At 31.0% G+C, this 16900-nt stretch overlaps 1 long non-coding RNA gene across 1 annotated transcript in view; it reads right to left on the reverse strand.

The window, feature by feature from the left end:
• The window catches only part of LOC142328584 (uncharacterized), a 41723-nt gene extending 28244 nt beyond the window's left edge, over window positions 1-13479 (reverse strand). Inside the window, exon 1 of the long non-coding RNA XR_012757311.1 lies at window positions 13379-13479. This is a non-coding gene — a long non-coding RNA (uncharacterized LOC142328584). The remainder of the gene's footprint in view (window positions 1-13378) is intronic.
• Between the last annotated feature and the right edge of the window lie 3421 nt (window positions 13480-16900).

The raw sequence follows: 16900 nt of genomic DNA on the forward strand, positions 1-16900 counted from the left end.
GTATATTTCAATAAAATTACAATAAAGTTTTATAGACACCGTTAATGAAATTCAATGTTTCAATGTCTATTTATTTTTTTTACACATTATTGTATTTTTTCTAAGTTTTCCTGTATCAGATCGCGGTATTGAAGTTAAATGTTTTTGCACGTATTTTTTGTCCACAGTTTTCCCTTGCGATTATTGTATGTAGTGTAATACATCTACCGGGAAAAATGATTTGAAAAGTATCGCTAAATATCCTTAAAAACGGGATGTTGATAAGAGAAACAGAAGGTTTGTAAAAGAAATATGCACCGAACAAAAAGCGACATAAGGATTGAGAGCAGGAACAGAATGCAAAAGAATTGTAAGCGATATAAGACAAGGGTGTGGAATTGTCCCAAACGATATTCAATATTTTAAAACTATTGAAATATTCGATATTTTTATGAGAAAAAGTTTTCCCGTAAGTATGGAAATTCTGTTAAGTATTTATGAGAACGGGATGTCAAAACAAATTGTTGAAAATTGCCGAGGAATTATTTTGTATGTAGATGAAACAAGTAATTAAGTATGTAGATGATCAAGTAATTCTTCTTTAATTTCAGAAATTAAAGAGAGGATTGCTAATAATAAAACAAAATGCAACCGGACAATCGGTTTAGAATGAGAATCGACATTGGAGAGACAAAACCGATGAAAATTTCAAAATAGCTATATTTTTATATCGATGTAGAAATTATGGTAAATGACCGAAACAAATTTAAGTATTGAAGAAGTATTATCGCTTGTAATGGATCATGCACACAAGAAATAAAGAGTTAGATAGGACTAGGAAAACTAACATTCTGGAAGTAAGGAATTTAGTTACAAACAAAAACACGAATATGAAATCAAGAAAACAATTTGTTAAATGTTTTATAAGAGCGTAGTACAATATAATTCTTAAACATGAACGTTTAGAAAGAAGGAAAAGAAATATTTTGAGATCTTTCAATTATCGGTGTAGAGGATGAAGGGAATAAAATTAAAGACAAAGTAACTAACGTGTAAGAGTTTAACGATGTCATATCAAGAAATGCCGGTTACCACATGTAATCATTTAAACTTGAACTTCCCAAACGTTTGTTTAAAGGCGATGAGTTTTCTTTTCTATGTCGATAAAGAAGAGTACAAGGAAATTATTCATAATTATATAAGAAAATATGAATGTTTAATTGAAGTACGTATGTTTTTGAAGACCGCAATAAGAATGAAAGGAAGAATAGCAGTAAGAAGAGGAATTACTATATCTTTAAAGTCTGAGCATAGAGTTAAGGAAGAGAGAGGTTAGTCAACTGTTATGTATGGAGTGGTCTGTTGCATGAAATGAAGCATGGATGGTGAGGAATAGTTCTGGATTGAGGTTTTTCACAAATGGATATGGAGAAGGTAAGATGGGTAGATAAAATGAGGAAGTAATGAAGAAGAGCAACTGCATTGGAAGAGAAATGAAGCAAGGAAGAAGATGAAACCAATAGATGAAGTGAAGCTTAGAAACTACAAGGGGACAAAGGAGAAGGCTTGGAACAGAAATGGGATGGAGACACCAGTGGCAAAAGAGACCTGCTGACAGGCAGTACAACAGATAATGATTATGAATAGCTATAATATAAATGAGAATATAGCTGATGAAAAATATAAATCAAGGAAATGTATAATTCTATATACACACTCACGGGCAAACATTGATAACCAAATGTAATTACTAAAATGGGCACAAAGAAATATTGCCATTTACTAACAATTAATATTTTCAGCTAAAACTGAACTGCCATTTGGTGACAGAACCAATATTGACACACTGAAACATTTCCCAGCAGTAATATTAACAACATTGGATGCTCTGGATCATAATCAATGTTACGAATGGTTTTCACGATTTAGAAGTGATCGTCAGTCAATTGAATATGACCCTCGACCTTGAATATGGCTCGAGGAAGGGCCTTTGACTTCATTTTACGGGGTCTAATTTTTATAAAAAATTGAAGAAAAAGTATACAAGTAAAGTACAAATATTCGAGTACGTGTGCAAATTTCAGACCTTAATATTCACAAATATTTTGAAAAAAAAAATTATCTTGGCTCAAGTAGATCGTAGAGCAAAAATCTTCATTTTTTAAATTCGTTGAAAATTGTATTTTGTGGGTTAGGTTAGGTTAGGTTAGTCGAGTGCTGAACTCGTATCTGGACGGCGGCCATTGTGGAGCTCTGACAGTTTTTGTATCTTGAGTGGTTTTATTTGTGTATTTTTGTGTTTTTGTGTGTATGGTATTCAACTATACAGTTCGACGGGTGCCTGTGTGTATTAAAATATTGACAAAAATCTGTTACTATGTTTGTTATTTATTTTATGGAAAGTTATGAACATTAATAAAAGAAAAATGTATTTGAATTGTTTTCTAGTAAAAAGATCTATTACTATACATCATGCTTTACGTAATGTTGACTCAACATCTACAGAACCTATTGTTGTTTCTAGTTGTAAAAAATTAAAAAGTTCTGTGAGTGATACACATAAATTATCTAATGTTAATGAAGGTAATATTATAAACGCTGTTTTGATTAATTGTGATAAAGTTAATGAAAATCCATTGGCTAAATCAGTTAATATACCGATAAATAAAAGTATATCAAATATTGAAAATAATAAAAGTGTTAGATACAATGAATTTAATATACAAATGATATCAAAAAATCTTTTTAATCAGCTTTTCAAAAATTCAAATACTAGTATCAGTACAACAAATGTAAGTCAAGAAGTAATTGATAAATATATACAAGATTTAAAGAAACATAATTTATTAAATAAACAAGAAGAAGTATCTGATATAGAATTAAATTTACCAAAATTTGATGGAAAAAATATTACAGAACATTTTTGGAATATTGGTGAAAAACAATCTGGACCGTATAGAAAATTATTGGAAAAGTTAATCAACAATGTACCAGAAATTCCTAAAACATGGTTATTTGAACCTGGTTGGGTTAGGTATACTAAAAATGGTTATGAAAAGGTTGCATTTCCAAAAGAAGATGCTCTGGTTTTAGACGTTGAAGTTTGTCTGAGTGAAGGTGATATGCCAACATTAGGTACTGCTGTTAGTAATGAGGCAATGGTATGGATGGGTTTCTCCTGATCTAGTTCATGACAATAAGAAAACTACGATTAATAGAAATTATGCAACAGATCGACTTATTCCATTAGAATCGAATGAGAAAGAACCTGGTTATAAGTTAAATAATTTTTTAAAAATTCCACGTATTGTTGTTGGCCATAATGTTTCATTTGATCGTGCAAGAGTTAAAGAACAATACTGGTTAGAAAAAACCGGTTTAAGATTTATGGATACTATGTCGATGCATGTATCTGTTAGCGGTGTTACTAGTTATCAAAGAGCTTTACTTAAATCAAATAATGCTGGTGAAAATGACTGGAGAAATTACAGTTCCTTAAATAGCCTTAGTAAAGTACATGAATTATATTGCGGTAGTGAATTAGCAAAAGAAAAACGAGATACGTTTATAACTGGTACATTAAATGATGTTCGCAATGAATTATTAATAAAATAAAATTGATGTACTTTTAATTTTTTTTAAATGTGTATATGTAATTTAATAAGCGTATCTGTATTAGTGTTTGTGCGCGCGCACACACACAGTCTATCTCTTTCTCTCTCCGTGCATGTGTGTGTGACTGTTTCATTCTTTCTCTCTGTTCCCTTAAATTTTGAGAAAATTGAAATAAAACCTCTTTTTTTCATTTCAAATTATTTTATCATATCATAAAGGCATTTACTTTTCGGTGAACAAAAATAATATTTAAACAAAATGCAATAAATCATAAATATACTTTAATGGATTTAGAAAGACCATAAAATTAATAATATGATTCGAAACCCCCCCCCCCCCAAATGATCAATTTATTTTGTATATAATCGTATAATTGGGGGTACAAATTAAAATAAAGGTCTATATAAATTTTATAAATGAATTTATTCATAAGTATTAGAACTTTTACAGTGCAATAAATTCATTAAATAAAAAGCTGAACTTTAAATTCACTTTTGTAATTTCCGCTTCCGTTCTTGGTATTTTTGTTAAAATATTCCTTTCTTGATTGTAATTAGCATAAATTGTATTACACCCTACGATGTAATAAACAGGAAATTGAAATATATCATCTACTTTAATGACAATTGAACTCCTACCACAAAATGAACGCTGACAACACAGTTGTAGGATTTTCTAGTAACGCGAATTTTTTCTGATGTACGTCTTACGCACACAACTTAATTTAAAATATTTATAATTTCATTTATATAAAATATTTATTTAAAAATTTAATTCAATGATTTTAGACTAAACTGCGCGCCCATACCGTTCTTTATACACGCGTGGGTGGTGGTACTAGGGGTAACTATAAATACTTTTTTATACTTAAAATATTATTCATTAATAGAAATCTACCTCCCCATATTTATCTATAAATACAGGATGATTCAGAAGGTAGGAAAACAAATATGGAAACTGATTCTACAACTTGAAATGTGCATATAAAATTAATATAGTTGTTTCTAAATCAGACGATCTTGGTTTTAATTCCTGAAAAGGGTTCGATATTTTTCACAAATCATTTTAAACATATTATCTTAGGCTTGTCACCCGTTGACAAACAGCATGAAACCAGATCCTGACAAGAAGTTGTTTCCCTTTGGATGATAGCGAGGAAGTAAAAAAAAGCCGCAGTTCGTCCTCGTCTGTGTCTTCCTTGTTTTACGTTGGGGGGGGGGGCGTGTGTTAAGGGTACTGCGGCTTTCTAACTATCACTAGTCGCCCGCTGGCAACCAACACCTTGCCAAAAACTGGAAACATGCTGTGTGTCACCCAAAGGCTCAATGAGCCCAGTGTCTCAACTGGTGCCCAGCCCCCCATTGGCGTGCCATGGTTTCATGACACAACCACCCAGTAATAAGCCTCGAGGATGTCGTATGTGCTTCTTCAGGCTAATAAAGTAAATGTGAATTTTATTTTAGTTACACGTTTTGAACTGTTGCTATGAAACAGAATTTATAATAACTTTATTGTTACTTTAATTTTAATTTTATACACTTTGAATTATTATTATTTTTTTACTTTTATAAATTGATTTTGTTTTTGAATTTTTGTCTTTTTATTTGAATTACTACTTTGTATCTAAATATATATATATATATATATATGTACTTAGTAAAGGGAAGTTGTATGTTTTTGTTTCTGACTGACTTAGTGTGTGTGTGGTTGTCTCCCTATTTCTCTCTCACTCTGTGTGTCTCTCTAGTCTGTGTGTGTGTCTCTCTCTCCCTATCTGTGTGTATGTCACTGTCTCTCTCTCCCTATCTGTGTGTGTGTAGCTCTCTCTCACACACTCACTCACTGTGTGTCTGTCTCTGTCTCTCACGCTTTCTGTGTTTGCGTATATCTGTGTGTGTGTGTGTGTGTGTGTTTGTGTATGTCTCTTTTTATGTCTCTTACTGTCTCAATCTCTCGCTTCTTGTGTTTATGTATGTCTCTCTCTCCCTCCCTAACTGTGTGTGTGTGTGTCTGTGTCTCTCACTCTCCCTCTCTCTCTCTGTGTTTGTGTATGTATCTCTCTCTCTCTCTCTCTCTCTCTGTGTGTGTGTGTGTCTCTAGTCTGTGTGTGTGTGTGTATGTTTCCTCTCATTCCCTCATTCTGTCTCTCTCTGGCTTCTTGTGTTTGTGTATGTCTCTCTCTCCCTAACTGTGTGTGTGTGTGTGTGTGTGTGTGTGTGTGTGTGTGTGTGTGTGTGTGTGTGTGTGTGTGTGTAGCTCTCTCTCCCTAACTCTGTGTGTGTGTGTGTGTGTGTGTTTGTGTATGTCTCTTTTTATGTCTCTTACTGTCTCACTCTCTCGCTTCTTGTGTTTATGTATGTCTCTCTCTCCCTCCCTAACTGTGTGTGTGTGTGTCTGTGTCTCTCACTCTCCCTCTCTCTCTCTGTGTTTGTGTATGTATCTCTCTCTCTCTCTCTCTGTGTGTGTGTGTGTGTGTCTCTAGTCTGTGTGTGTGTGTGTGTGTGTGTGTATGTTTCCTCTCATTCCCTCATTCTGTCTCTCTCTGGCTTCTTGTGTTTGTGTATGTCTCTCTCTCCCTAACTGTGTGTGTGTGTGTGTGTGTGTGTGTGTGTGTGTGTGTGTGTAGCTCTCTCTCCCTAACTCTGTGTGTGTGTGTGTGTGTGTGTGTGTGTGTGTGTCGCTGCCTCAAACACTCTCTCGCTCTCAGTGTGAGTGTGTATGTTTACTCACATTACTTGTAGATAAAACTAGCGGTGGTGCTGCTCCAAAAACCTTTTATGGATCATATAAAAATTAGTTCAACAAATTTATTGGTAAAGGATTTTCTCAAATCTATATGCGATTAATATCGCTCCATTATCGATAGTTTTGCTTATTCAGATTGGGCCGCTTCTACATAAAAGTCTATGTTTCAATAAATTTTATCGAATTAAAACCACCATAATGTATTATAATACTTAATGAAGTATATAATCTTGTGCAGGTCTCAGGTTAACCATTCCTGAAATGTGTAGTTAATTGAATCCCAACCACTCAAAAATATCAGTAACTATGATCTTGTATTCAAATCCGTATAAAAGTAAGTGCCTTTACTAAGTTATAAACCTAAGAACTCTCGATTTTGAAATCGGTTGATTTTCAATGACGATTTAACCACTAGTCTAACCCGGTGTGGTAAATGGATGAAAATTATTTCAAGAAATTTAGTGCTAAATGATTTTCTAACATCTATCTGCCATTATTAATGCTGCGACATCGATAATTTTACTTATTCAGATGGCCGTTTTAACATGTTTTAGTCGATGTATCGAAAAATATGATCGAATTAGATCATATTTTGTTCTAAGTCTAATTTCTTATTATGTATTACAATATCATAGTACGAAATTGTCGATGGTTAAAACCATCTTCGCAAGCTTGTTGCACTAGATGTAGGTTATAAGCAGGAAATTTGTTATTATAGCGGTAAAATACATTAAAATTGTTCAAGCAGCTCCTTTTACGTTGATTTATTGTTAACACGATTTTTTCATCTGGCAACTTTGAATGCTTATAACTCTATAATGAAGGATTTAATAGAAAAACCGGTTACACCATCGTTTTTCTTGGAAAATTTTAAATGGAAATTTGGTGTATTATATCCATATTCGTATTTTTTAAAAAAATTACGTTTGATTCAACATGGCGAAAAAAATAAAAAAACTATCATAATGCAGGTTTTTTTAAAATCTATATAGAACTCCAGTTCTTTGGCTCTCCAAATATACCTGACGTAGCTTGGATTTTCTTCCGGAAAGGGGTGGGTGATAAGGGGGCTGATGAAGATGATAAAATAATAATAAGGGGGCTGGTCGGATAACTGGTGTAGCCGCGTGACTCAACACACCTAGAACCTCGTCAGATATTTTGCTGTGCTTGCTCCAACAGTCGGGCGGAACTAACCTATTGTAATTATAGAGCCTACAAAGAACAAATTTCACTTCTACGGTCGGCAGACTGGTGTAGCTGCGTGGTTTAACGCTTCAGGCACCTAGTGAAATGAGTAGTAATACTAGTGCCGACTGTCGGAACTAACCTATGTATGGTAATTTCACAACTTACATAGGTCACATTTCACCTGTATTGTCGGCTGACTGGTGTAGCCGCGAGACTTAACGCACAAGGTATCTAGTCACAGGTGTAGCAGTGGTAGCGTCGACAGTCGGGACTAACTAAAGTATTGTAATTTCACAACGTACATGGAACGTATTTCACTTGTATGGTCGGCAGTCTGTTGTAGTTGCGAGACTTAACGCTGGTACATAATCAGAGGTCTAGCAGTACTAGCGTCGATAGTCGGTCCTAACAAAAGTATGGTAATTTCATATATTACATGGAACAAATTTCTATTCTATGGAAGACTGGGTTAGCCGCAAGACTTAACGCAGTAGGAACCTAGTCAAAGTGTAGCAGTTCAAGCGTCGGAAGTCGGCCCTAACTACAGTGTTGCAATTTCAGAACATCCGTAGGTCACATTTTACTTGTACGGTCGGCAGACTGGTGTAGCCGCAAGACTTAACGCACCATGTACCTAGTCAGAGAAGTAGCAGTGGTAGCGTCGACAGTCGATAATAACAAAACTATTGTAATTTCACAATATAAAAAATACAAATTTCACTTGTTTGGTCGGTAGATTGTGTAGCCCCGAGCCTTAACGCACCAGATACCTAGTCAGAGATTTGACAGTGCTAGCGGATTTCACTTACATAGAACTAATTTCTGTCACATGGTCTGCAACCTGGTGTAGCCACGTGACTTATCGCACCAGAAAGCACCAGGAGGTTTTGCTGTCTAGCGTACTAAGCTATTGTAATATTGGATTCATGATTTTCAATGCTATTTGTGTGTTACGGGAAATATCTGTATATCTGCTCAGTTTTAAAGGACTGATTATCAAAAACCGATTCTTTTACATATACTGTTCTCATGTGTTGTTCATGCCTGGGTGAATGTTTGTGTCATGGTAAGATCATCAGCCATTGAACTATAACATTAAATTATTGATTTTGTGTTTCAGGAAAGTGAATCTTTGCAAGTGAAAGAGGAGCCGCTTAGTAATGGGTGTGATAATTTTGATGGACAGATCCTCTTGTGACTGAAGGGACCAACCTAATTAAATTAGAAGATCATAAAATCAAAAATGAAGCAGTAAGTTAGTTTTACTCGCCCTTTCAGAGTGTATTTAGTGGAGTAATTATATGAATGAAACTCTATGTATGCACTTAATATTGATTTTTTAATTTGACATCATTGCATTTTTTTTACCATGTTTGGTTTATTTTTTAGTAATACATGAACTTTCAAGTACGAGGATCATTACAGTTCTGATGTTTTACTAGACTGATTGATATGTACTGCCACATTGGCCAAAAAGATACTGTTCTTTTACCACAATAATTTGCCGGTACACATAGCTCTGATAGTAGTTGCAAAACTCAATGATAATTTACACTTTGACAATGACATCTGGAAGCATGTGCTGTATTCACCTGACTTGGCTTCAATTAATTACTTCTTCCTTTCAAATCTAAAGAAATGGCTCATTGGACAAAGATTTATTTCTTATGATGCAAACGTGAGGAGAGAACTGCTCATCTCGCAGAGTTGGACAAATCACATCATACTGATAATATAAAAAAATTTGGAAAATCTGAGTAAATGAATCAAATTGCAAGAGAATTAAGTTGAAAGTTAAAAAAAATTCTTCAAAACCTTCCTGAACAACCGCCATATTTGTTTTAAATTGACTTATAAAATTAATTTTCTCAGAATTAAATTTGTGATTAATGTGTTTGCTATTTTGTTATTTTTTGCAACATACACTTTGAGAAAATAAAGTGTATAATATATATATATATATATATATATATATATATATAAATAACAATTGTAATATTCTATTAATAGTAAATTCATATAAAAATAAAATTAAATCAGTTTTGTTCTTTTTTGCCCTAATTTTGTCATAATATTTGGATTTTTCTAAAATTTTTAGCAAGATAGATTTTAATGGTATTTACTACCAAAAATATTTATTTTTAGGATATGTGATTTGTATATAAGTGGTATTATTGCTAAGTTCCAGTCAGAATAAAATAAAAAAAAACATTTATTGGAAATTAATTAGTTTGTAATTTGTGTTCTTTATCTTTTTTTTTTAAAGGAATCTGAGATCTTATTGAATGATGATGTTTCACCACAGGTTAATCTTAATATGAAAAGCAATGAACTTCGAATAAAAGATTTTCGTACAGTAAAGACAAAAGATGGGATGGTATTTTATCCATGTCGTGTAATTACATCTATTATGGTGTTAGTGCAATCACAGTAATTGAATTCAGTTGTATAATCTTGGGTTGGTGAATTGTGTCAGTTTTCTGTATGACCTTATGAATTTTGTTTGTTAAAAAATGAAATGGAATCCTCTTTCCTAAAAATCTTGGCAATTTTGTAAAAATAGATAATGTTTACTACCATTCACTCTAAACTGTCAACATTGTCAGGAAAGAACATAAGCAGAGGCGGCTCATAGCCAAAATTAGTGGGGGTGCTGCTCCAGAAAATTTTTTAAAATAAAAGTACCAAAAAAAAAAAAAGAATCAAATAGAATAACTGGAAGCAGCATAATAATCTAATTCTACACTTTATCACATTCAAGAATATGGTACACAGTTTTTAAGCCCAATTAAAATCCATATTCGGTTAACCGAATAAATAATAAAATGTCAATACAGATAATATTTTTTTAGTATTATTAGGTAATAATAAAATGTCCGCTTAAAAGCACTATAGTGCTTTTAAGCGGACATTTTGTGGATTTTAATCCATTTTATGGATTATAATCCAGTGGTGCTTAATTTAAATTTCTATGTACACAGAAACAATTACATAATTAGTTTTTACTAATTATCTTCTCTTTCCAGCTTGTTTTTGGACAGATTTGGCAATCAAAGAGCCCTTGCTTTCCACCATATTCTGATCACTACTGAAAAACAACTAAACCACTTTCATATTCCTCCTACCCATTAAGATAGAAAAGGGAAGAACAAGGAACGTTCCATATACACGCGGAGTAAAAAAAACTACCTTCCACCAGCACGCCAGGATCAGCACTGCAGGAGCAAAAGTGCTCTCTCTCCCTCGCAGCCTCGCGTGCAACTTCCAATGTGCGCATGTGCACAACAGCCAAATACCATGCTGCTGGAACTGTGAAGCGCATAGTTCCATATAAAGATTTCTGTATCTTTTTCATAAACTGGGGGATGGCTATTAAAATTAAGCTAAGGATTATATATTGTTAAAGTATAAAGAAAGAATTAAAGAAAAAAGGACTCATTATATTAAATGTTATAGATAATAACAAGTGGAAATAGGGAGTGCTGCAGTTCCACAGAGCCTATATGCGAGCCACCACTGAGTGTAAATGTATCACTTTAGATGTTATTAACAAATTACAGGTTATATAGCAATTAAAAAAAAAAAAAATACTTGCTGACAAACAACAACCTTGGGGGTTTTGCATTAAATACATCAGGCTGACTGAATGCATATTTACCTACAGATGCAACTCATAAGTTACTAACACAATAAAAGCAACATTTATAACTAACCTCATAGAAACAGAACTCGCATGAAGGCATTAACAACATACACATTTTATATATAGTACAAAAACTGAGATCTCAATGCAACATTAAATTTTACAATTATAAATTTGACAAATATATTAAATAAGCAAATACAGCATTGATTGAATACATTATTTACCCACATCCTTAAGGGGTTTCTAACGTTTTTAAACAAGTATTATTAAAAATACAGTAGAATCACATTTTCATCTTTGAAGATGTTTTGGAAAAATAATTTCCACAAAATTTGCAAGTAAGTTAACACTTTTTAGAATTTGTAAAGTAGTAAAAATGTTTATGTAATGATACTTTTTTTTTATCAAAAATTCCTATTAGTTTAAGTGAGCTTTTATAACTCATTTAAACTCATTTTTAATTTATTTACAAAATTATAGTAATAGAAATGTTAATTTAATAATAGATAAAAGAGAACATAATGAAAGGTAAACTGTTTCTTTAACTTGCTCACTCACTCTTTTTCTATATACAGTGTTTCTAAAATGGTGGACTGGCTATACATTTTCAAATTCTACTTGCAAAAATAATTGAAAATTGGTTAACAAATAGCTGAATTATTGCAAAAAATTTATGTAATTTTGCATCTGTTTTCATGTCCTCCACTTTACAATCAATTCCATTAAATATTAATTGTTTTTATTTATTGTTAATTCTAGTATTGTAAATTAGTATCAATTTAAGTCATAATTTTCTCACAATAATAGACCTAATAATTAAAAAAATAAAACAACTACCTGTGATAATCTTACATTAATTGTAGAACATTAGGTACACTTTTTTTTAAAATAAACAGTTAACAGTTGTTAAAAGCTATAAGAGATGTTCAAAGTGTCCACCATTAGAAATTACACAAGTCTACAGTCTTTTTCAGAGAGATTGTCTTAACCGTTCAAAAATTCCATGAGTATTCCTAATTTCTTGAAATCCATTTTGGATTCTTTGTTGAAGATCCTCAATGCTGAGTATTGGAGTTGAATAAACAATATGTTTCAAATGGCCCCACAGGTAGAAGTCAAGAGTGTTTATCAGGTGATCAGGCACTGGTCCTTCGCGGTCAATCCATTTTTCATAGAAAGTTTCATGCAGGAAATCTGATACCGACTGACTGAAATGTGCTAGAGCTCAACAGACATGAAACTACATATTCTCTCTTAATTGTAGAGGTAGGTCTTTCAAAAAATGTGAAAGATTTTCAGTCAAATGAGCAAGATAATTTTCTCCATTTAAATGATTTGGTAGAATGATGGGGCCCAAAATATAGTCATTAAAAATACCTGCCCATATGTTCCGGGAAAACCTTTGTTGATGGCTACTTTGGAAGATACCATGAGGATTCTCGTCGCTTCAGATACGCTGGTTGTGATAATTTTGAAGACCATTCCTGTTGAAAGAAGCTTCACTTTTATATTGTTACCAATTATAGTCACTGTGTAAAATTATTCAAAAGTGAAAAATTAATATCAATTGTTTTATTATTATGTAATATTAAATTTTATTTTGAGAAAATTATTAATAATTTGATACTAATTTACAATACTAGAATTAACAATAAATAAAAACAATTAGTATTTAATCAAATTGAATGTAAAGTGGAGGACATGAAAACACACACAAAATTATAACATCAATTTTCTGCCATAACTTGGCTATTTGTTAGTAGATTTAAAAAAAATAAAATATAATTTTGTTCAAAATAAAAGATGCAATTAGAAAATAACATAAATTTTGATAAAACTAATATTTAGAGATATAACAGATTGAAAAATAAACATGGCCACCATTTTGTAATTTGAGCTATTTAAATCCTGATTTGTTGCTAATTTTAAAACTTTATTACCAAGACGCTTATCAAATATTAATGTGATTCGTCTATCTGAACTAGAGATATACATTTCTATACAAAAAAAAATACAAAATTGCATTCAGTGGCAGAACGAAGGAGAAATTGCCATTTTTCCTAAGGATTGTTTAATTTTACAATTCGAAAAAGTATAGCCAGCCCAGCATTTTAGAAACACTCTGTATATTTAAAAGGAAGACTATACTATATTTATTACAAGTGTCATATATAATTACAAGTCATAAATTATTTTACTTACAGTGTCCAAACAAATACTATAAATTATTGTGAAGATCAGAAAGTTCATTTTGAAATAAAGGTTGGAGTATCTAGGAAAGATAATAGAAAATTGAATGCTTATATTTGTTCACATGAAAATATAATATTTTGTTTTATTGTTTCTGAACTGCATTTTATTAATAAAAACAGACTATTAGTTCAAGTTTTTCACATTATTTTTTTATCGATTATTTATTGTTAATACAATGTATATATTGTAAAACAATGTGTGTAAGTAAAACAATGCAACTGCATCTTGTTTATAATAATGAAATCATAGTAGTCATATGAAGAGAAACTTTTTTGTTACGATAAGAATATGCATTTCAGAAACAATGCATTCATTATAAATACTTTATATAAACAAGTTTTTTTTTAAATTTTTTTTGGCTGATGTAATAGTGCATTATAACTGGCAATAGCCTACTTAAAAAATTGCAATTAGGCTTGTCCAGACTCAAGCATATCAAATGTGAGGACCACAATTTTAAATCATCAAATACATGGGTAACATTAGCTTTCAAATTAAGAAAAGTAATGTTTATTTACTTGCCTTTGAACAAGGATCCTGCTGCTTCATGGAATAATTGCTGTAGTAAACAATTTAAATTATTAAAAACCAATAATGAAATGACGGGTTCATTAACGAAACATTGGGTTCAAAACTTGGTCACCTTAATGAAATATATCCCTCCAGAAGCTCTTTAGAAAATAATTGCCAGTATTAATGGATTTCAGTTGTAACCTAGTGGAAATTGGCACTAAGTAAGCTCTAAATGGCCCTTTGGCCGTTAATTTGAAAGCGAGTTGTTTGTTATTTTTAATAGTTTTAAAGTATCACAATGCATTATGTTATTCTACCAGTTATCAGTTCATATTGGTACTAACCATAACCCAGTAAAATGGGTTTATAATGAATTTAAAAGCATAATCTGTTTGTAGGAAAAAAATATTGTTGATTATTCTAGGGAAAATATTATTCATCTTTTAATCACATACTTCTCACAACTTTTTTTTATGGTGGTTAGTGATAACAGTTTTAGAAGGTGGTCATTTTTCCAGCAAACTGAACCAAATTAAAAGTATTATGAAAGCTTTTTACCTATAAAAAAATGTTTTCAGTGATGAAACTGTGAACAGTTTTCATTAATGACTGGTGATAGCAGGTTTTTACACTGCTGAAGTTACTGGTGGCAGTTTTTTTTTTTGAGTAACAAATACATTATTTATGATGTGGTCAAAAAGCATATTACATTTTAACTGTGTGCCCGTTTAGTCTATGACAATACCTTATGGTGGTTCCGAAGGCTAAACAGAAAGAAAACATATGCCAGCATTATACACTTTTTTTTGGTCTGTTTGTTGTAGTTCAGGTGTTTCAAATTGTGGATCTTGATATATTTCAAGATTTGTCAATAGAGGAGAATAACAATGTCCTAGAATGTATTTGCCGAACTTCAAATACTGATTCAGAACACCAAAATGAGCATAAAAGTTCATATTCTAAAAGTCCTATTTTGCTTTGTTTTTCATCTGGATGCCATTTTGTTATTTTCAACAAAAAAATGATTTCTTGAACGGGTATACCTACTTTAATTAAATTTGGCAGATTTAACACTAGTGTCTTATTCTACAAAATAAAACATTTTTAAAACGTCACCTTAAAAATTTCAAAATGGTGGCCATCCTGATTTTTTAAATCTTCAATATCTTTGTAATTACTGCGATCTTTGATCAGATTTTTGTCTATTACAAAATTTATTAAGCATTTCATTTTAAAAAAAGTACACCTCATTTGTAAAAATCCATTGACAAATAATTGATTTATTGCAGAGAATTAACCCAGCAGTACTTTTGCGCACCATAATGCAGCTGATTATTTTTTTCCTGTTTTTATTTCGTCTATTAAAGGTAATAAAAATGATAAAAATAGATAATAATAGTAAATTAATAAAAATTATCACCCTTACAAAAATCAGTTTGTCTTTTTTTATTATTTTTAATGAATTACATAATAGTTTAATCTTATAATTCATTACTTAAATGTTAAGTTAAATAAATTGTGAAAATTCTATTTTTATTTTTTGCTAAATAAAAGTAGTATTGATAATATTTTTATATAATAGAAATTATTTTTACTTTATAGGCCTATACATATTTAAAATAATTAAAAGATGTTTGTTTGTTTACACATTTGTAATCTATATTATGTTACAAACAATACAACACACCAAGCTGAATTATTACTCCATATGTATGTTTCAAACTGAATTTTGTTAGTTTGTTTTTACACTTAATACTATTCTTCAAGAGAACAGGATCAAGCTGTTTAAAATAAGCTTTAGATTAAAATATTTTTTCATTTCTTTTCTAGGTAGTTGTACAACCCTTGTTACCTGAGTACTGCCTGTATTAGACGATCTGTGAAGAGGTTGACTCCCTTGCCATCAAGTTATCAGATTTTATGATAATCATATCATACTTGATAAAATTTAAAAATAAATAAATAAACCTTAATTTTCTTACTTGTTAAAAAGTTTTTACATTGTACTCAAATATTTGTCAATAAATGCCTTCAAATGGTTTTTAAATGTGCACATTTTTTAAATATGTAATCAGACAATGTTTTTTATTTATACAATTATAACCAATGAAATAAAAAAATTAATTTAATTTTGTATAAATTTAAATTTTGTTAATAATTCTCACTTAGTTGTATTATATTGTTTCACTAAATAATTATTATACTTCTACATTAATGCATTTATTAAAATAGAAGTACAATATCTCCTTCATTTTTGTTAATTAATTTTGCATTTTGTGAAGTTACTTAGATCAAAGTTTTCCCAAAGTTTTCTTTGATTCTTCCAGGAAAATGTTGGAACAATTTCTTCTGTAAAAATAATCAGTAGTGCAAATGTAATCTTTAACACAGATAAGGCTCATAAATAATGATGCTGTTATCACAAATAACAAAGATTAGTATACATGTCAAGTGTGTAAAGTATGGTTTAGGTAGGAAATTATGTTACAAGTGTATAAACCAGTCAAACGATGAGACAAAAGAAAAATGAATGAATACTGAAAAATTTTATTTAATCACTATGACATATATTTTACATTGGACACAACAAAAAATTGCTTTTAAGACTTTTTACTGTCAAATTGATTATGAATAGATGAAAGAAGGAGCAGTTCAACTTTATGAACGGTTTGCTTTTAAAGGTATGAAATTTCTGTCCTGTGTTAACGATCAACAATTCATTGTAAAACAAGGTCTTAACTATGATGTTATTTTAAAAACAGTGGCGGCTTGTAGCTAAAATTAATAGGGGTGCTGCTCCAGAAAAGTTTTAGCCTTTGTTCTAAAATTATCTAAAAGGAAACAAAAATGTATAAAACAAAAATTTATTCAGAAACTTGATAAAATCCTAAAAGAACAAAATCAAATATTTTTTACTTACTTAACCTAAATTGTTACAGTTCAAGCTTGATCTATTTA

Source organism: Lycorma delicatula, chromosome 8 (assembly GCF_047948215.1).
Source record: "Lycorma delicatula isolate Av1 chromosome 8, ASM4794821v1, whole genome shotgun sequence".
NCBI lineage: Eukaryota > Metazoa > Arthropoda > Insecta > Hemiptera > Fulgoridae > Lycorma > Lycorma delicatula.